We start from the raw sequence: 21722 nt of genomic DNA, 5'->3' as shown, positions 1-21722 counted from the left end.
CTAACCGAGGTAGTTATGTGAAATCTAGAGTCTGCTAACCGAGGTAGTTATGTGAAATCTAGAGTCTGCTAACCGAGGTAGTTATGTGAAATCTAGAGTCTGCTAACCGAGGTAGTTATGTGAAATCTAGAGTCTGCTAACCGAGGTAGTTATGTGAAATCTAGAGTCTGCTAACCGAGGTAGTTATGTGAAATCTAGAGTCTGCTAACCGAGGTAGTTATGTGAAATCTAGAGTCTGCTAACCGAGGTAGTTATGTGAAATCTAGAGTCTGCTAACCGAGGTAGTTATGTGAAATCTAGAGTCTGCTAACCGAGGTAGTTATGTGAAATCTAGAGTCTGCTAACCGAGGTAGTTATGTGAAATCTAGAGTCTGCTAACCGAGGTAGTTATGTGAAATCTAGAGTCTGCTAACCGAGGTAGTTATGTGAAATCTAGAGTCTGCTAACCGAGGTAGTTATGAAAAAGTCTACCGAGGTAGTTATGTGAAATCTAGAGTCTGCTAAGAGGTAGTTATGTGAAATCTAGAGTCTGCTAACCGAGGTAGTTATGTGAAATCTAGAGTCTGCTAACCGAGGTAGTTATGTGAAATCTAGAGTCTGCTAACCGAGGTAGTTATGTGAAATCTAGAGTGCTGCTGACCGAGGTAGTTATGTGAAATCTAGAGTCTGCTAACCGAGGTAGTTATGTGAAATCTAGAGTCTGCTAACCGAGGTAGTTATGTGAAATCTAGAGTCTGCTAACCGAGGTAGTTATGTGAAATCTAGAGTCTGCTAACCGAGGTAGTTATGTGAAATCTAGAGTCTGCTAACCGAGGTAGTTATGTGAAATCTAGAGTCTGCTAACCGAGGTAGTTATGTGAAATCTAGAGTCTGCTAACCGAGGTAGTTATGTGAAATCTAGAGTCTGCTAACCGAGGTAGTTATGTGAAATCTAGAGTCTGCTAACCGAGGTAGTTATGTGAAATCTAGAGTCTGCTAACCGAGGTAGTTATGTGAAATCTAGAGTCTGCTAACCGAGGTAGTTATGTGAAATCTAGAGTCTGCTAACCGAGGTAGTTATGTGAAATCTAGAGTCTGCTAACCGAGGTAGTTATGTGAAATCTAGAGTCTGCTAACCGAGGTAGTTATGTGAAATCTAGAGTCTGCTAACCGAGGTAGTTATGTGAAATCTAGAGTCTGCTAACCGAGGTAGTTATGTGAAATCTAGAGTCTGCTAACCGAGGTAGTTATGTGAAATCTAGAGTCTGCTAACCGAGGTAGTTATGTGAAATCTAGAGTCTGCTAACCGAGGTAGTTATGTGAAATCTAGAGTCTGCTAACCGAGGTAGTTATGTGAAATCTAGAGTCTGCTAACCGAGGTAGTTATGTGAAATCTAGAGTCTGCTAACCGAGGTAGTTATGTGAAATCTAGAGTCTGCTAACCGAGGTAGTTATGTGAAATCTAGAGTCTGCTAACCGAGGTAGTTATGTGAAATCTAGAGTCTGCTAGAGTCTGCCGAGGTAGTTATGTGAAATCTAGAGTCTGCTAACCGAGGTAGTTATGTGAAATCTAGAGTCTGCTAACCGAGGTAGTTATGTGAAATCTAGAGTCTGCTAACCGAGGTAGTTATGTGAAATCTAGAGTCTGCTAACCGAGGTAGTTATGTGAAATCTAGAGTCTGCTAACCGAGGTAGTTATGTGAAATCTAGAGTCTGCTAACCGAGGTAGTTATGTGAAATCTAGAGTCTGCTAACCGAGGTAGTTATGTGAAATCTAGAGTCTGCTAACCGAGGTAGTTATGTGAAATCTAGAGTCTGCTAACCGAGGTAGTTATGTGAAATCTAGAGTCTGCTAACCGAGGTAGTTATGTGAAATCTAGAGTCTGCTAACCGAGGTAGTTATGTGAAATCTAGAGTCTGCTAACCGAGGTAGTTATGTGAAATCTAGAGTCTGCTAACCGAGGTAGTTATGTGAAATCTAGAGTCTGCTAACCGAGGTAGTTATGTGAAATCTAGAGTCTGCTAACCGAGGTAGTTATGTGAAATCTAGAGTCTGCTAACCGAGGTAGTTATGTGAAATCTAGAGTCTGCTAACCGAGGTAGTTATGTGAAATCTAGAGTCTGCTAACCGAGGTAGTTATGTGAAATCTAGAGTCTGCTAACCGAGGTAGTTATGTGAAATCTAGAGTCTGCTAACCGAGGTAGTTATGTGAAATCTAGAGTCTGCTAACCGAGGTAGTTATGTGAAATCTAGAGTCTGCTAACCGAGGTAGTTATGTGAAATCTAGAGTCTGCTAACCGAGGTAGTTATGTGAAATCTAGAGTCTGCTAACCGAGGTAGTTATGTGAAATCTAGAGTCTGCTAACCGAGGTAGTTATGTGAAATCTAGAGTCTGCTAACCGAGGTAGTTATGTGAAATCTAGAGTCTGCTAACCGAGGTAGTTATGTGAAATCTAGAGTCTGCTAACCGAGGTAGTTATGTGAAATCTAGAGTCTGCTAACCGAGGTAGTTATGTGAAATCTAGAGTCTGCTAACCGAGGTAGTTATGTGAAATCTAGAGTCTGCTAACCGAGGTAGTTATGTGAAATCTAGAGTCTGCTAACCGAGGTAGTTATGTGAAATCTAGAGTCTGCTAACCGAGGTAGTTATGTGAAATCTAGAGTCTGCTAACCGAGGTAGTTATGTGAAATCTAGAGTCTGCTAACCGAGGTAGTTATGTGAAATCTAGAGTCTGCTAACCGAGGTAGTTATGTGAAATCTAGAGTCTGCTAACCGAGGTAGTTATGTGAAATCTAGAGTCTGCTAACCGAGGTAGTTATGTGAAATCTAGAGTCTGCTAACCGAGGTAGTTATGTGAAATCTAGAGTCTGCTAACCGAGGTAGTTATGTGAAATCTAGAGTCTGCTAACCGAGGTAGTTATGTGAAATCTAGAGTCTGCTAACCGAGGTAGTTATGTGAAATCTAGAGTCTGCTAACCGAGGTAGTTATGTGAAATCTAGAGTCTGCTAACCGAGGTAGTTATGTGAAATCTAGAGTCTGCTAACCGAGGTAGTTATGTGAAATCTAGAGTCTGCTAACCGAGGTAGTTATGTGAAATCTAGAGTCTGCTAACCGAGGTAGTTATGTGAAATCTAGAGTCTGCTAACCGAGGTAGTTATGTGAAATCTAGAGTCTGCTAACCGAGGTAGTTATGTGAAATCTAGAGTCTGCTAACCGAGGTAGTTATGTGAAATCTAGAGTCTTATGTGAAATCGACCGAGGTAGTTATGTGAAATCTAGAGTCTGCTAACCGAGGTAGTTATGTGAAATCTAGAGTCTGCTAACCGAGGTAGTTATGTGAAATCTAGAGTCTGCTAACCGAGGTAGTTATGTGAAATCTAGAGTCTGCTAACCGAGGTAGTTATGTGAAATCTAGAGTCTGCTAACCGAGGTAGTTATGTGAAATCTAGAGTCTGCTAACCGAGGTAGTTATGTGAAATCTAGAGTCTGCTAACCGAGGTAGTTATGTGAAATCTAGAGTCTGAGTAACCGAGGTAGTTATGTGAAATCTAGAGTCTGCTAACCGAGGTAGTTATGTGAAATCTAGAGTCTGCTAACCGAGGTAGTTATGTGAAATCTAGAGTCTGCTAACCGAGGTAGTTATGTGAAATCTAGAGTCTGCTAACCGAGGTAGTTATGTGAAATCTAGAGTCTGCTAACCGAGGTAGTTATGTGAAATCTAGAGTCTGCTAACCGAGGTAGTTATGTGAAATCTAGAGTCTGCTAACCGAGGTAGTTATGTGAAATCTAGAGTCTGCTAACCGAGGTAGTTATGTGAAATCTAGAGTCTGCTAACCGAGGTAGTTATGTGAAATCTAGAGTCTGCTAACCGAGGTAGTTATGTGAAATCTAGAGTCTGCTAACCGAGGTAGTTATGTGAAATCTAGAGTCTGCTAACCGAGGTAGTTATGTGAAATCTAGAGTCTGCTAACCGAGGTAGTTATGTGAAATCTAGAGTCTGCTAACCGAGGTAGTTATGTGAAATCTAGAGTCTGCTAACCGAGGTAGTTATGTGAAATCTAGAGTCTGCTAACCGAGGTAGTTATGTGAAATCTAGAGTCTGCTAACCGAGGTAGTTATGTGAAATCTAGAGTCTGCTAACCGAGGTAGTTATGTGAAATCTAGAGTCTGCTAACCGAGGTAGTTATGTGAAATCTAGAGTCTGCTAACCGAGGTAGTTATGTGAAATCTAGAGTCTGCTAACCGAGGTAGTTATGTGAAATCTAGAGTCTGCTAACCGAGGTAGTTATGTGAAATCTAGAGTCTGCTAACCGAGGTAGTTATGTGAAATCTAGAGTCTGCTAACCGAGGTAGTTATGTGAAATCTAGAGTCTGCTAACCGAGGTAGTTATGTGAAATCTAGAGTCTGCTAACCGAGGTAGTTATGTGAAATCTAGAGTCTGCTAACCGAGGTAGTTATGTGAAATCTAGAGTCTGCTAACCGAGGTAGTTATGTGAAATCTAGAGTTGAAATCTAGAGTCTGCTAACCGAGGTAGTTATGTGAAATCTAGAGTCTGCTAACCGAGGTAGTTATGTGAAATCTAGAGTCTGCTAACCGAGGTAGTTATGTGAAATCTAGAGTCTGCTAACCGAGGTAGTTATGTGAAATCTAGAGTCTGCTAACCGAGGTAGTTATGTGAAATCTAGAGTCTGCTAACCGAGGTAGTTATGTGAAATCTAGAGTCTGCTAACCGAGGTAGTTATGTGAAATCTAGAGTCTGCTAACCGAGGTAGTTATGTGAAATCTAGAGTCTGCTAACCGAGGTAGTTATGTGAAATCTAGAGTCTGCTAACCGAGGTAGTTATGTGAAATCTAGAGTCTGCTAACCGAGGTAGTTATGTGAAATCTAGAGTCTGCTAACCGAGGTAGTTATGTGAAATCTAGAGTCTGCTAACCGAGGTAGTTATGTGAAATCTAGAGTCTGCTAACCGAGGTAGTTATGTGAAATCTAGAGTCTGCTAACCGAGGTAGTTATGTGAAATCTAGAGTCTGCTAACCGAGGTAGTTATGTGAAATCTAGAGTCTGCTAACCGAGGTAGTTATGTGAAATCTAGAGTCTGCTAACCGAGGTAGTTATGTGAAATCTAGAGTCTGCTAACCGAGGTAGTTATGTGAAATCTAGAGTCTGCTAACCGTTATGGTAGTTATGTGAAATCTAGAGTCTGCTAACCGAGGTAGTTATGTGAAATCTAGAGTCTGCTAACCGAGGTAGTTATGTGAAATCTAGAGTCTGCTAACCGAGGTAGTTATGTGAAATCTAGAGTCTGCTAACCGAGGTAGTTATGTGAAATCTAGAGTCTGCTAACCGAGGTAGTTATGTGAAATCTAGAGTCTGCTAACCGAGGTAGTTATGTGAAATCTAGAGTCTGCTAACCGAGGTAGTTATGTGAAATCTAGAGTCTGCTAACCGAGGTAGTTATGTGAAATCTAGAGTCTGCTAACCGAGGTAGTTATGTGAAATCTAGAGTCTGCTAACCGAGGTAGTTATGTGAAATCTAGAGTCTGCTAACCGAGGTAGTTATGTGAAATCTAGAGTCTGCTAACCGAGGTAGTTATGTGAAATCTAGAGTCTGCTAACCGAGGTAGTTATGTGAAATCTAGAGTCTGCTAACCGAGGTAGTTATGTGAAATCTAGAGTCTGCGAGGTAGTTATGTGAAATCTAGAGTCTGCTAACCGAGGTAGTTATGTGAAATCTAGAGTCTGCTAACCGAGGTAGTTATGTGAAATCTAGAGTCTGCTAACCGAGGTAGTTATGTGAAATCTAGAGTCTGCTAACCGAGGTAGTTATGTGAAATCTAGAGTCTGCTAACCGAGGTAGTTATGTGAAATCTAGAGTCTGCTAACCGAGGTAGTTATGTGAAATCTAGAGTCTGCTAACCGAGGTAGTTATGTGAAATCTAGAGTCTGCTAACCGAGGTAGTTATGTGAAATCTAGAGTCTGCTAACCGAGGTAGTTATGTGAAATCTAGAGTCTGCTAACCGAGGTAGTTATGTGAAATCTAGAGTCTGCTAACCGAGGTAGTTATGTGAAATCTAGAGTCTGCTAACCGAGGTAGTTATGTGAAATCTAGAGTCTGCTAACCGAGGTAGTTATGTGAAATCTAGAGTCTGCTAACCGAGGTAGTTATGTGAAATCTAGAGTCTGCTAACCGAGGTAGTTATGTGAAATCTAGAGTCTGCTAACCGAGGTAGTTATGTGAAATCTAGAGTCTGCTAACCGAGGTAGTTATGTGAAATCTAGAGTCTGCTAACCGAGGTAGTTATGTGAAATCTAGAGTCTGCTAACCGAGGTAGTTATGTGAAATCTAGAGTCTGCTAACCGAGGTAGTTATGTGAAATCTAGAGTCTGCTAACCGAGGTAGTTATGTGAAATCTAGAGTCTGCTAACCGAGGTAGTTATGTGAAATCTAGAGTCTGCTAACCGAGGTAGTTATGTGAAATCTAGAGTCTGCTAACCGAGGTAGTTATGTGAAATCTAGAGTCTGCTAACCGAGGTAGTTATGTGAAATCTAGAGTCTGCTAACCGAGGTAGTTATGTGAAATCTAGAGTCTGCTAACCGAGGTAGTTATGTGAAATCTAGAGTCTGAAATCTAGAGTCCGAGGTAGTTATGTGAAATCTAGAGTCTGCTAACCGAGGTAGTTATGTGAAATCTAGAGTCTGCTAACCGAGGTAGTTATGTGAAATCTAGAGTCTGCTAACCGAGGTAGTTATGTGAAATCTAGATAACCGAGGTAGTTATGTGAAATCTAGAGTCTGCTAACCGAGGTAGTTATGTGAAATCTAGAGTCTGCTAACCGAGGTAGTTATGTGAAATCTAGAGTCTGCTAACCGAGGTAGTTATGTGAAATCTAGAGTCTGCTAACCGAGGTAGTTATGTGAAATCTAGAGTCTGCTAACCGAGGTAGTTATGTGAAATCTAGAGTCTGCTAACCGAGGTAGTTATGTGAAATCTAGAGTCTGCTAACCGAGGTAGTTATGTGAAATCTAGAGTCTGCTAACCGAGGTAGTTATGTGAAATCTAGAGTCTGCTAACCGAGGTAGTTATGTGAAATCTAGAGTCTGCTAACCGAGGTAGTTATGTGAAATCTAGAGTCTGCTAACCGAGGTAGTTATGTGAAATCTAGAGTCTGCTAACCGAGGTAGTTATGTGAAATCTAGAGTCTGCTAACCGAGGTAGTTATGTGAAATCTAGAGTCTGCTAACCGAGGTAGTTATGTGAAATCTAGAGTCTGCTAACCGAGGTAGTTATGTGAAATCTAGAGTCTGCTAACCGAGGTAGTTATGTGAAATCTAGAGTCTGCTAACCGAGGTAGTTATGTGAAATCTAGAGTCTGCTAACCGAGGTAGTTATGTGAAATCTAGAGTCTGCTAACCGAGGTAGTTATGTGAAATCTAGAGTCTGCTAACCGAGGTAGTTATGTGAAATCTAGAGTCTGCTAACCGAGGTAGTTATGTGAAATCTAGAGTCTGCTAACCGAGGTAGTTATGTGAAATCTAGAGTCTGCTAACCGAGGTAGTTATGTGAAATCTAGAGTCTGCTAACCGAGGTAGTTATGTGAAATCTAGAGTCTGCTAACCGAGGTAGTTATGTGAAATCTAGAGTCTGCTAACCGAGGTAGTTATGTGAAATCTAGAGTCTGCTAACCGAGGTAGTTATGTGAAATCTAGAGTCTGCTAACCGAGGTAGTTATGTGAAATCTAGAGTCTGCTAACCGAGGTAGTTATGTGAAATCTAGAGTCTGCTAACCGAGGTAGTTATGTGAAATCTAGAGTCTGCTAACCGAGGTAGTTATGTGAAATCTAGAGTCTGCTAACCGAGGTAGTTATGTGAAATCTAGAGTCTGCTAACCGAGGTAGTTATGTGAAATCTAGAGTCTGCTAACCGAGGTAGTTATGTGAAATCTAGAGTCTAACCGAGGTAGTTATGTGAAATCTAGAGTCTGCTAACCGAGGTAGTTATGTGAAATCTAGAGTCTGCTAACCGAGGTAGTTATGTGAAATCTAGAGTCTGCTAACCGAGGTAGTTATGTGAAATCTAGAGTCTGCTAACCGAGGTAGTTATGTGAAATCTAGAGTCTGCTAACCGAGGTAGTTATGTGAAATCTAGAGTCTGCTAACCGAGGTAGTTATGTGAAATCTAGAGTCTGCTAACCGAGGTAGTTATGTGAAATCTAGAGTCTGCTAACCGAGGTAGTTATGTGAAATCTAGAGTCTGCTAACCGAGGTAGTTATGTGAAATCTAGAGTCTGCTAACCGAGGTAGTTATGTGAAATCTAGAGTCTGCTAACCGAGGTAGTTATGTGAAATCTAGACCGAGGTAGTTATGTGAAATCTAGAGTCTGCTAACCGAGGTAGTTAAATCTAGAGTCTGCTAACCGAGGTAGTTATGTGAAATCTAGAGTCTGCTAACCGAGGTAGTTATGTGAAATCTAGAGTCTGCTAACCGAGGTAGTTATGTGAAATCTAGAGTCTGCTAACCGAGGTAGTTATGTGAAATCTAGAGTCTGCTAACCGAGGTAGTTATGTGAAATCTAGAGTCTGCTAACCGAGGTAGTTATGTGAAATCTAGAGTCTGCTAACCGAGGTAGTTATGTGAAATCTAGAGTCTGCTAACCGAGGTAGTTATGTGAAATCTAGAGTCTGCTAACCGAGGTAGTTATGTGAAATCTAGAGTCTGCTAACCGAGGTAGTTATGTGAAATCTAGAGTCTGCTAACCGAGGTAGTTATGTGAAATCTAGAGTCTGCTAACCGAGGTAGTTATGTGAAATCTAGAGTCTGCTAACCGAGGTAGTTATGTGAAATCTAGAGTCTGCTAACCGAGGTAGTTATGTGAAATCTAGAGTCTGCTAACCGAGGTAGTTATGTGAAATCTAGAGTCTGCTAACCGAGGTAGTTATGTGAAATCTAGAGTCTGCTAACCGAGGTAGTTATGTGAAATCTAGAGTCTGCTAACCGAGGTAGTTATGTGAAATCTAGAGTCTGCTAACCGAGGTAGTTATGTGAAATCTAGAGTCTGCTAACCGAGGTAGTTATGTGAAATCTAGAGTCTGCTAACCGAGGTAGTTATGTGAAATCTAGAGTCTGCTAACCGAGGTAGTTATGTGAAATCTAGAGTCTGCTAACCGAGGTAGTTATGTGAAATCTAGAGTCTGCTAACCGAGGTAGTTATGTGAAATCTAGAGTCTGCTAACCGAGGTAGTTATGTGAAATCTAGAGTCTGCTAACCGAGGTAGTTATGTGAAATCTAGAGTCTGCTAACCGAGGTAGTTATGTGAAATCTAGAGTCTGCTAACCGAGGTAGTTATGTGAAATCTAGAGTCTGCTAACCGAGGTAGTTATGTGAAATCTAGAGTCTGCTAACCGAGGTAGTTATGTGAAATCTAGAGTCTGCTAACCGAGGTAGTTATGTGAAATCTAGAGTCTGCTAACCGAGGTAGTTATGTGAAATCTAGAGTCTGCTAACCGAGGTAGTTATGTGAAATCTAGAGTCTGCTAACCGAGGTAGTTATGTGAAATCTAGAGTCTGCTAACCGAGGTAGTTATGTGAAATCTAGAGTCTGCTAACCGAGGTAGTTATGTGAAATCTAGAGTCTGCTAACCGAGGTAGTTATGTGAAATCTAGAGTCTGCTAACCGAGGTAGTTATGTGAAATCTAGAGTCTGCTAACCGAGGTAGTTATGTGAAATCTAGAGTCTGCTAACCGAGGTAGTTATGTGAAATCTAGAGTCTGCTAACCGAGGTAGTTATGTGAAATCTAGAGTCTGCTAACCGAGGTAGTTATGTGAAATCTAGAGTCTGCTAACCGAGGTAGTTATGTGCTAGAACCGAGGTAGTTATGTGAAATCTAGAGTCTGCTAACCGAGGTAGTTATGTGAAATCTAGAGTCTGCTAACCGAGGTAGTTATGTGAAATCTAGAGTCTGCTAACCGAGGTAGTTATGTGAAATCTAGAGTCTGCTAACCGAGGTAGTTATGTGAAATCTAGAGTCTGCTAACCGAGGTAGTTATGTGAAATCTAGAGTCTGCTAACCGAGGTAGTTATGTGAAATCTAGAGTCTGCTAACCGAGGTAGTTATGTGAAATCTAGAGTCTGCTAACCGAGGTAGTTATGTGAAATCTAGAGTCTGCTAACCGAGGTAGTTATGTGAAATCTAGAGTCTGCTAACCGAGGTAGTTATGTGAAATCTAGAGTCTGCTAACCGAGGTAGTTATGTGAAATCTAGAGTCTGCTAACCGAGGTAGTTATGTGAAATCTAGAGTCTGCTAACCGAGGTAGTTATGTGAAATCTAGAGTCTGCTAACCGAGGTAGTTATGTGAAATCTAGAGTCTGCTAACCGAGGTAGTTATGTGAAATCTAGAGTCTGCTAACCGAGGTAGTTATGTGAAATCTAGAGTCTGCTAACCGAGGTAGTTATGTGAAATCTAGAGTCTGCTAACCGAGGTAGTTATGTGAAATCTAGAGTCTGCTAACCGAGGTAGTTATGTGAAATCTAGAGTCTGCTAACCGAGGTAGTTATGTGAAATCTAGAGTCTGCTAACCGAGGTAGTTATGTGAAATCTAGAGTCTGCTAACCGAGGTAGTTATGTGAAATCTAGAGTCTGCTAACCGAGGTAGTTATGTGAAATCTAGAGTCTGCTAACCGAGGTAGTTATGTGAAATCTAGAGTCTGCTAACCGAGGTAGTTATGTGAAATCTAGAGTCTGCTAACCGAGGTAGTTATGTGAAATCTAGAGTCTGCTAACCGAGGTAGTTATGTGAAATCTAGAGTCTGCTAACCGAGGTAGTTATGTGAAATCTAGAGTCTGCTAACCGAGGTAGTTATGTGAAATCTAGAGTCTGCTAACCGAGGTAGTTATGTGAAATCTAGAGTCTGCTAACCGAGGTAGTTATGTGAAATCTAGAGTCTGCTAACCGAGGTAGTTATGTGAAATCTAGAGTCTGAAACCGAGGTAGTTATGTGAAATCTAGAGTCTGCTAACCGAGGTAGTTATGTGAAATCTAGAGTCTGCTAACCGAGGTAGTTATGTGAAATCTAGAGTCTGCTAACCGAGGTAGTTATGTGAAATCTAGAGTCTGCTAACCGAGGTAGTTATGTGAAATCTAGAGTCTGCTAACCGAGGTAGTTATGTGAAATCTAGAGTCTGCTAACCGAGGTAGTTATGTGAAATCTAGAGTCTGCTAACCGAGGTAGTTATGTGAAATCTAGAGTCTGCTAACCGAGGTAGTTATGTGAAATCTAGAGTCTGCTAACCGAGGTAGTTATGTGAAATCTAGAGTCTGCTAACCGAGGTAGTTATGTGAAATCTAGAGTCTGCTAACCGAGGTAGTTATGTGAAATCTAGAGTCTGCTAACCGAGGTAGTTATGTGAAATCTAGAGTCTGCTAACCGAGGTAGTTATGTGAAATCTAGAGTCTGCTAACCGAGGTAGTTATGTGAAATCTAGAGTCTGCTAACCGAGGTAGTTATGTGAAATCTAGAGTCTGTCGAGGTAGTTATGTGAAATCTAGTCCGAGGTAGTTATGTGAAATCTGCTAACCGAGAGTCTGCTAACCGAGGTAGTTATGTGAAATCTAGAGTCTGCTAACCGAGGTAGTTATGTGAAATCTAGAGTCTGCTAACCGAGGTAGTTATGTGAAATCTAGAGTCTGCTAACCGAGGTAGTTATGTGAAATCTAGAGTCTGCTAACCGAGGTAGTTATGTGAAATCTAGAGTCTGCTGAAATCTAAGTCTGCCGAGGTAGTTATGTGAAATCTAGAGTCTGCTAACCGAGGTAGTTATGTGAAATCTAGAGTCTGCTAACCGAGGTAGTTATGTGAAATCTAGAGTCTGCTAACCGAGGTAGTTATGTGAAATCTAGAGTCTGCTAACCGAGGTAGTTATGTGAAATCTAGAGTCTGCTAACCGAGGTAGTTATGTGAAATCTAGAGTCTGCTAACCGAGGTAGTTATGTGAAATCTAGAGTCTGCTAACCGAGGTAGTTATGTGAAATCTAGAGTCTGCTAACCGAGGTAGTTATGTGAAATCTAGAGTCGAGGTAGTTATGTGAAATCTAGAGTCTGCTAACCGAGGTAGTTATGTGAAATCTAGAGTCTGCTAACCGAGGTAGTTATGTGAAATCTAGAGTCTGCTAACCGAGGTAGTTATGTGAAATCTAGAGTCTGCTAACCGAGGTAGTTATGTGAAATCTAGAGTCTGCTCTAGTTATGTGAAATCTAGAGTCTGCTAACTGAGGTAGTTATGTGAAATCTAGAGTCTGCTAACCGAGGTAGTTATGTGAAATCTAGAGTCTGCTAACCGAGGTAGTTATGTGAAATCTAGAGTCTGCTAACCGAGGTAGTTATGTGAAATCTAGAGTCTGCTAACCGAGGTAGTTATGTGAAATCTAGAGTCTGCTAACCGAGGTAGTTATGTGAAATCTAGAGTCTGCTAACCGAGGTAGTTATGTGAAATCTAGAGTCTGCTAACCGAGGTAGTTATGTGAAATCTAGAGTCTGCTAACCGAGGTAGTTATGTGAAATCTAGAGTCTGCTAACCGAGGTAGTTATGTGAAATCTAGAGTCTGCTAACCGAGGTAGTTATGTGAAATCTAGAGTCTGCTAACCGAGGTAGTTATGTGAAATCTAGAGTCTGCTAACCGAGGTAGTTATGTGAAATCTAGAGTCTGCTAACCGAGGTAGTTATGTGAAATCTAGAGTCTGCTAACCGAGGTAGTTATGTGAAATCTAGAGTCTGCTAACCGAGGTAGTTATGTGAAATCTAGAGTCTGCTAACCGAGGTAGTTATGTGAAATCTGAAATCTAGTCTGCTAACCGAGGTAGTTATGTGAAATCTAGAGTCTGCTAACCGAGGTAGTTATGTGAAATCTAGAGTCTGCTAACCGAGGTAGTTATGTGAAATCTAGAGTCTGCTAACCGAGGTAGTTATGTGAAATCTAGAGTCTGCTAACCGAGGTAGTTATGTGAAATCTAGAGTCTGCTAACCGAGGTAGTTATGTGAAATCTAGAGTCTGCTAACCGAGGTAGTTATGTGAAATCTAGAGTCTGCTAACCGAGGTAGTTATGTGAAATCTAGAGTCTGCTAACCGAGGTAGTTATGTGAAATCTAGAGTCTGCTAACCGAGGTAGTTATGTGAAATCTAGAGTCTGCTAACCGAGGTAGTTATGTGAAATCTAGAGTCTGCTAACCGAGGTAGTTATGTGAAATCTAGAGTCTGCTAACCGAGGTAGTTATGTGAAATCTAGAGTCTGCTAACCGAGGTAGTTATGTGAAATCTAGAGTCTGCTAACCGAGGTAGTTATGTGAAATCTAGAGTCTGCTAACCGAGGTAGTTATGTGAAATCTAGAGTCTGCTAACCGAGGTAGTTATGTGAAATCTAGAGTCTGCTAACCGAGGTAGTTATGTGAAATCTAGAGTCTGCTAACCGAGGTAGTTATGTGAAATCTAGAGTCTGCTAACCGAGGTAGTTATGTGAAATCTAGAGTCTGCTAACCGAGGTAGTTATGTGAAATCTAGAGTCTGCTAACCGAGGTAGTTATGTGAAATCTAGAGTCTGCTAACCGAGGTAGTTATGTGAAATCTAGAGTCTGCTAACCGAGGTAGTTATGTGAAATCTAGAGTCTGCTAACCGAGGTAGTTATGTGAAATCTAGAGTCTGCTAACCGAGGTAGTTATGTGAAATCTAGAGTCTGCTAACCGAGGTAGTTATGTGAAATCTAGAGTCTGCTAACCGAGGTAGTTATGTGAAATCTAGAGTCTGCTAACCGAGGTAGTTATGTGAAATCTAGAGTCTGCTAACCGAGGTAGTTATGTGAAATCTAGAGTCTGCTAACCGAGGTAGTTATGTGAAATCTAGAGTCTGCTAACCGAGGTAGTTATGTGAAATCTAGAGTCTGCTAACCGAGGTAGTTATGTGAAATCTAGAGTCTGCTAACCGAGGTAGTTATGTGAAATCTAGAGTCTGCTAACCGAGGTAGTTATGTGAAATCTAGAGTCTGCTAACCGAGGTAGTTATGTGAAATCTAGAGTCTGCTAACCGAGGTAGTTATGTGAAATCTAGAGTCTGCTAACCGAGGTAGTTATGTGAAATCTAGAGTCTGCTAACCGAGGTAGTTATGTGAAATCTAGAGTCTGCTAACCGAGGTAGTTATGTGAAATCTAGAGTCTGCTAACCGAGGTAGTTATGTGAAATCTAGAGTCTGCTAACCGAGGTAGTTATGTGAAATCTAGAGTCTGCTAACCGAGGTAGTTATGTGAAATCTAGAGTCTGCTAACCGAGGTAGTTATGTGAAATCTAGAGTCTGCTAACCGAGGTAGTTATGTGAAATCTAGAGTCTGCTAACCGAGGTAGTTATGTGAAATCTAGAGTCTGCTAACTGAGGTAGTTATGTGAAATCTAGAGTCTGCTAACCGAGGTAGTTATGTGAAATCTAGAGTCTGCTAACCGAGGTAGTTATGTGAAATCTAGAGTCTGCTAACCGAGGTAGTTATGTGAAATCTAGAGTCTGCTAACCGAGGTAGTTATGTGAAATCTAGAGTCTGCTAACCGAGGTAGTTATGTGAAATCTAGAGTCTGCTAACCGAGGTAGTTATGTGAAATCTAGAGTCTGCTAACCGAGGTAGTTATGTGAAATCTAGAGTCTGCTAACCGAGGTAGTTATGTGAAATCTAGAGTCTGCTAACCGAGGTAGTTATGTGAAATCTAGAGTCTGCTAACCGAGGTAGTTATGTGAAATCTAGAGTCTGCTAACCGAGGTAGTTATGGAAATCTAGTCTGTAACCGATGTGAAATCTAGAGTCTGCTAACCGAGGTAGTTATGTGAAATCTAGAGTCTGCTAACCGAGGTAGTTATGTGAAATCTAGAGTCTGCTAACCGAGGTAGTTATGTGAAATCTAGAGTCTGCTAACCGAGGTAGTTATGTGAAATCTAGAGTCTGCTAACCGAGGTAGTTATGTGAAATCTAGAGTCTGCTAACCGAGGTAGTTATGTGAAATCTAGAGTCTGCTAACCGAGGTAGTTATGTGAAATCTAGAGTCTGCTAACCGAGGTAGTTATGTGAAATCTAGAGTCTGCTAACCGAGGTAGTTATGTGAAATCTAGAGTCTGCTAACCGAGGTAGTTATGTGAAATCTAGAGTCTGCTAACCGAGGTAGTTATGTGAAATCTAGAGTCGAGGTAGTTATGTGAAATCTAGAGTCTGCTAACCGAGGTAGTTATGTGAAATCTAGAGTCTGCTAACCGAGGTAGTTATGTGAAATCTAGAGTCTGCTAACCGAGGTAGTTATGTGAAATCTAGAGTCTGCTAACCGAGGTAGTTATGTGAAATCTAGAGTCTGCTAACCGAGGTAGTTATGTGAAATCTAGAGTCTGCTAACCGAGGTAGTTATGTGAAATCTAGAGTCTGCTAACCGAGGTAGTTATGTGAAATCTAGAGTCTGCTAACCGAGGTAGTTATGTGAAATCTAGAGTCTGCTAACCGAGGTAGTTATGTGAAATCTAGAGTCTGCTAACCGAGGTAGTTATGTGAAATCTAGAGTCTGCTAACCGAGGTAGTTATGTGAAATCTAGAGTCTGCTAACCGAGGTAGTTATGTGAAATCTAGAGTCTGCTAACCGAGGTAGTTATGTGAAATCTAGAGTCTGCTAACCGAGGTAGTTATGTGAAATCTAGAGTCTGCTAACCGAGGTAGTTATGTGAAATCTAGAGTCTGCTAACCGAGGTAGTTATGTGAAATCTAGAGTCTGCTAACCGAGGTAGTTATGTGAAATCTAGAGTCTGCTAACCGAGGTAGTTATGTGAAATCTAGAGTCTGCTAACCGAGGTAGTTATGTGAAATCTAGAGTCTGCTAACCGAGGTAGTTATGTGAAATCTAGAGTCTGCTAACCGAGGTAGTTATGTGAAATCTAGAGTCTGCTAACCGAGGTAGTTATGTGAAATCTAGAGTCTGCTAACCGAGGTAGTTATGTGAAATCTAGAGTCTGCTAACCGAGGTAGTTATGTGAAATCTAGAGTCTGCTAACCGAGGTAGTTATGTGAAATCTAGAGTCTGCTAACCGAGGTAGTTATGTGAAATCTAGAGTCTGCTAACCGAGGTAGTTATGTGAAATCTAGAGTCTGCTAACCGAGGTAGTTATGTGAAATCTAGAGTCTGCTAACCGAGGTAGTTATGTGAAATCTAGAGTCTGCTAACCGAGGTAGTTATGTGAAATCTAGAGTCTGCTAACCGAGGTAGTTATGTGAAATCTAGAGTCTGCTAACCGAGGTAGTTATGTGAAATCTAGAGTCTGCTAACCGAGGTAGTTATGTGAAATCTAGAGTCTGCTAACCGAGGTAGTTATGTGAAATCTAGAGTCTGCTAACCGAGGTAGTTATGTGAAATCTAGAGTCTGCTAACCGAGGTAGTTATGTGAAATCTAGAGTCTGCTAACCGAGGTAGTTATGTGAAATCTAGAGTCTGCTAACCGAGGTAGTGAAATCTAGAGTCTGTGAAAGTTATGTGAAATCTAGAGTCTGCTAACCGAGGTAGTTATGTGAAATCTAGAGTCTGCTAACCGAGGTAGTTATGTGAAATCTAGAGTCTGCTAACCGAGGTAGTTATGTGAAATCTAGAGTCTGCTAACCGAGGTAGTTATGTGAAATCTAGAGTCTGCTAACCGAGGTAGTTATGTGAAATCTAGAGTCTGCTAACCGAGGTAGTTATGTGAAATCTAGAGTCTGCTAACCGAGGTAGTTATGTGAAATCTAGAGTCTGCTAACCGAGGTAGTTATGTGAAATCTAGAGTCTGCTAACCGAGGTAGTTATGTGAAATCTAGAGTCTGCTAACCGAGGTAGTTATGTGAAATCTAGAGTCTGCTAACCGAGGTAGTTATGTGAAATCTAGAGTCTGCTAACCGAGGTAGTTATGTGAAATCTAGAGTCTGCTAACCGAGGTAGTTATGTGAAATCTAGAGTCTGCTAACCGAGGTAGTTATGTGAAATCTAGAGTCTGCTATCCGAGGTAGTTATGTGAAATCTAGAGTCTGCTAACCGAGGTAGTTATGTGAAATCTAGAGTCTGCTAACCGAGGTAGTTATGTGAAATCTAGAGTCTGCTAACCGAGGTAGTTATGTGAAATCTAGAGTCTGCTAACCGAGGTAGTTATGTGAAATCTAGAGTCTGCTAACCGAGGTAGTTATGTGAAATCTAGAGTCTGCTAACCGAGGTAGTTATGTGAAATCTAGAGTCTGCTAACCGAGGTAGTTATGTGAAATCTAGAGTCTGCTAACCGAGGTAGTTATGTGAAATCTAGAGTCTGCTAACCGAGGTAGTTATGTGAAATCTAGAGTCTGCTAACCGAGGTAGTTATGTGAAATCTAGAGTCTGCTAACCGAGGTAGTTATGTGAAATCTAGAGTCTGCGAGGTAGTTATGTGAAATCTAGAGTCTGCTAACCGAGGTAGTTATGTGAAATCTAGAGTCTGCTAACCGAGGTAGTTATGTGAAATCTAGAGTCTGCTAACCGAGGTAGTTATGTGAAATCTAGAGTCTGCTAACTGAGGTAGTTATGTGAAATCTAGAGTCTGCTAACCGAGGTAGTTATGTGAAATCTAAAGTCTGCTAACCGAGGTAGTTATGTGAAATCTAGAGTCTGCTAACCGAGGTAGTTATGTGAAATCTAGAGTCTGCTAACCGAGGTAGTTATGTGAAATCTAGAGTCTGCTAACCGAGGTAGTTATGTGAAATCTAGAGTCTGCTAACCGAGGTAGTTATGTGAAATCTAGAGTCTGCTAACCGAGGTAGTTATGTGAAATCTAGAGTCTGCTAACCGAGGTAGTTATGTGAAATCTAGAGTCTGCTAACCGAGGTAGTTATGTGAAATCTAGAGTCTGCTAACCGAGGTAGTTATGTGAAATCTAGAGTCTGCTAACCGAGGTAGTTATGTGAAATCTAGAGTCTGCTAACCGAGGTAGTTATGTGAAATCTAGAGTCTGCTAACCGAGGTAGTTATGTGAAATCTAGAGTCTGCTAACCGAGGTAGTTATGTGAAATCTAGAGTCTGCTAACCGAGGTAGTTATGTGAAATCTAGAGTCTGCTAACCGAGGTAGTTATGTGAAATCTAGAGTCTGCTAACCGAGGTAGTTATGTGAAATCTAGAGTCTGCTAACCGAGGTAGTTATGTGAAATCTAGAGTCTGCTAACCGAGGTAGTTATGTGAAATCTAGAGTCTGCTAACCGAGGTAGTTATGTGAAATCTAGAGTCTGCTAACCGAGGTAGTTATGTGAAATCTAGAGTCTGCTAACCGAGGTAGTTATGTGAAATCTAGAGTCTGCTAACCGAGGTAGTTATGTGAAATCTAGAGTCTGCTAACCGAGGTAGTTATGTGAAATCTAGAGTCTGCTAACCGAGGTAGTTATGTGAAATCTAGAGTCTGCTAACCGAGGTAGTTATGTGAAATCTAGAGTCTGCTAACCGAGGTAGTTATGTGAAATCTAGAGTCTGCTACCGAGGTAGTTATGTGAAATCTAGAGTCTGCTAACCGAGGTAGTTATGTGAAATCTAGAGTCTGCTAACCGAGGTAGTTATGTGAAATCTAGAGTCTGCTAACCGAGGTAGTTATGTGAAATCTAGAGTCTGCTAACCGAGGTAGTTATGTGAAATCTAGAGTCTGCTAACCGAGGTAGTTATGTGAAATCTAGAGTCTGCTAACCGAGGTAGTTATGTGAAATCTAGAGTCTGCTAACCGAGGTAGTTATGTGAAATCTAGAGTCTGCTAACCGAGGTAGTTATGTGAAATCTAGAGTCTGCTAACCGAGGTAGTTATGTGAAATCTAGAGTCTGCTAACCGAGGTAGTTATGTGAAATCTAGAGTCTGCTAACCGAGGTAGTTATGTGAAATCTAGAGTCTGCTAACCGAGGTAGTTATGTGAAATCTAGAGTCTGCTAACCGAGGTAGTTATGTGAAATCTAGAGTCTGCTAACCGAGGTAGTTATGTGAAATCTAGAGTCTGCTAACCGAGGTAGTTATGTGAAATCTAGAGTCTGCTAACCGAGGTAGTTATGTGAAATCTAGAGTCTGCTAACCGAGGTAGTTATGTGAAATCTAGAGTCTGCTAACCGAGGTAGTTATGTGAAATCTAGAGTCTGCTAACCGAGGTAGTTATGTGAAATCTAGAGTCTGCTAACCGAGGTAGTTATGTGAAATCTAGAGTCTGCTAACCGAGGTAGTTATGTGAAATCTAGAGTCTGCTAACCGAGGTAGTTATGTGAAATCTAGAGTCTGCTAACCGAGGTAGTTATGTGAAATCTAGAGTCTGCTAACCGAGGTAGTTATGTGAAATCTAGAGTCTGCTAACCGAGGTAGTTATGTGAAAAGAGTCTGCTAACCGAGGTAGTTATGTGAAATCTAGAGTCTGCTAACCGAGGTAGTTATGTGAAATCTAGAGTCTGCTAACCGAGGTAGTTATGTGAAATCTAGAGTCTGCTAACCGAGGTAGTTATGTGAAATCTAGAGTCTGCTAACCGAGGTAGTTATGTGAAATCTAGAGTCTGCTAACCGAGGTAGTTATGTGAAATCTAGAGTCTGCTAACCGAGGTAGTTATGTGAAATCTAGAGTCTGCTAACCGAGGTAGTTATGTGAAATCTAGAGTCTGCTAACCGAGGTAGTTATGTGAAATCTAGAGTCTGCTAACCGAGGTAGTTATGTGAAATCTAGAGTCTGCTAACCGAGGTAGTTATGTGAAATCTAGAGTCTGCTAACCGAGGTAGTTATGTGAAATCTAGAGTCTGCTAACCGAGGTAGTTATGTGAAATCTAGAGTCTGCTAACCGAGGTAGTTATGTGAAATCTAGAGTCTGCTAACCGAGGTAGTTATGTGAAATCTAGAGTCTGCTAACCGAGGTAGTTATGTGAAATCTAGAGTCTGCTAACCGAGGTAGTTATGTGAAATCTAGAGTCTGCTAACCGAGGTAGTTATGTGAAATCTAGAGTCTGCTAACCGAGGTAGTTATGTGAAATCTAGAGTCTGCTAACCGAGGTAGTTATGTGAAATCTAGAGTCTGCTAACCGAGGTAGTTATGTGAAATCTAGAGTCTGCTAACCGAGGTAGTTATGTGAAATCTAGAGTCTGCTAACCGAGGTAGTTATGTGAAATCTAGAGTCTGCTAACCGAGGTAGTTATGTGAAATCTAGAGTCTGCTAACCGAGGTAGTTATGTGAAATCTAGAGTCTGCTAACCGAGGTAGTTATGTGAAATCTAGAGTCTGCTAACCGAGGTAGTTATGTGAAATCTAGAGTCTGCTAACCGAGGTAGTTATGTGAAATCTAGAGTCTGCTAACCGAGGTAGTTATGTGAAATCTAGAGTCTGCTAACCGAGGTAGTTATGTGAAATCTAGAGTCTGCTAACCGAGGTAGTTATGTGAAATCTAGAGTCTGCTAACCGAGGTAGTTATGTGAAATCTAGAGTCTGCTAACCGAGGTAGTTATGTGAAATCTAGAGTCTGCTAACCGAGGTAGTTATGTGAAATCTAGAGTCTGCTAACCGAGGTAGTTATGTGAAATCTAGAGTCTGCTAACCGAGGTAGTTATGTGAAATCTAGAGTCTGCTAACCGAGGTAGTTATGTGAAATCTAGAGTCTGCTAACCGAGGTAGTTATGTGAAATCTAGAGTCTGCTAACCGAGGTAGTTATGTGAAATCTAGAGTCTGCTAACCGAGGTAGTTATGTGTGAAATCTAGAGTCTGCTAACCGAGGTAGTTATGTGAAATCTAGAGTCTGCTGACCGAGGTATGTGTTATGTGAAATCTAGAGTCTGCTAACCGAGGTAGTTATGTGAAATCTAGAGTCTGCTAACCGAGGTAGTTATGTGAAATCTAGAGTCTGCTAACCGAGGTAGTTATGTGAAATCTAGAGTCTGCTAACTGAGGTAGTTATGTGAAATCTAGAGTCTGCTACCGAGGTAGTTATGTGAAATCTGAGTCTGTGAAATCTAGAGTCTGCAACCGAGGTAGTTATGTGAAATCTAGAGTCTGCTAACTAGAGGTAGTTAATGTGAAATCTAGAGTCTGCTAGACCAACCGAGGTTAGTGGTGTGAAATCTAGTGAAATGCTAGAGTCTGCTTCAACCGAGGTAGTTATGTGAAATCTAGAGTCTGCTAACCGAGGTAGTTATGTGAAATCTAGAGTCTGCTAACCGAGGTAGTTATGTGAAATCTAGAGTCTGCTAACTGAGGTAGTTATGTGAAATCTAGAGTCTGCTAACCGAGGTAGTTATGTGAAATCTAGAGTCTGCTAACCGAGGTAGTTATGTGAAATCTAGAGTCTGCTAACCGAGGTAGTTATGTGAAATCTAGAGTCTGCTATCCGAGGTAGTTATGTGAAATCTAGAGTCTGCTAACCGAGGTAGTTATGTGAAATCTAGAGTCTGCTAACTGAGGTAGTTATGTGAAATCTAGAGTCTGCTATCCGAGGTAGTTATGTGAAATCTAGAGTCTGCTAACCGAGGTAGTTATGTGAAATCTAGAGTCTGCTAACCGAGGTAGTTATGTGAAATCTAGAGTCTGCTAACCGAGGTAGTTATGTGAAATCTAGAGTCTGCTAACCGAGGTAGTTATGTGAAATCTAGAGTCTGCTAACCGAGGTAGTTATGTGAAATCTAGAGTCTGCTAACCGAGGTAGTTATGTGAAATCTAGAGTCTGCTAACCGAGGTAGTT

This window comes from Tachypleus tridentatus, chromosome 12 (assembly GCF_004210375.1).
Source record: "Tachypleus tridentatus isolate NWPU-2018 chromosome 12, ASM421037v1, whole genome shotgun sequence".
In the NCBI taxonomy this organism is placed as follows: domain Eukaryota; kingdom Metazoa; phylum Arthropoda; class Merostomata; order Xiphosura; family Limulidae; genus Tachypleus; species Tachypleus tridentatus.
This window is presented reverse-complemented; position numbering follows the sequence as displayed.